Here is a 361-nt window from a genome sequence, read left to right as displayed (position 1 = left end):
CTGAATTACCTCCGGTGAGAGAGGTGGAGTTCTGTATCGAGTTGCAGCCAGGCATAGCCCCGATATCCCGCGCACCCTATCGCATGGCATCAGTTGAGATGAGGGAGCTTCAGACCCAGTTGGAGGAGTTGTTAGCTCAGGGTTTTATTTGCCGGAGTCATTCTCCGTGGGGCACGCCGGTCCTCTTCGTGAAGAAGAAGGACGGTAGTATGAGATTATGCATAGATTATAGAGAGTTGAACAAGGTCACTATCCGGAATAGGTACCCACTACCTAGGATTGATGACTTGTTTGACCAGTTACAGGGAGCGCAGTATTTCTTGAAGATTGATCTTCGTTCTGGCTATCATCAGTTGCGGGT

The sequence above is a fragment of the Asparagus officinalis genome, chromosome 6 (assembly GCF_001876935.1).
Source record: "Asparagus officinalis chromosome 6, Aspof.V1, whole genome shotgun sequence".
NCBI classification, from domain to species: Eukaryota; Viridiplantae; Streptophyta; class Magnoliopsida; order Asparagales; family Asparagaceae; genus Asparagus; species Asparagus officinalis.
The sequence above is the reverse complement of the archived record's forward strand: the minus strand, read 5'-3'. Positions refer to the sequence as shown.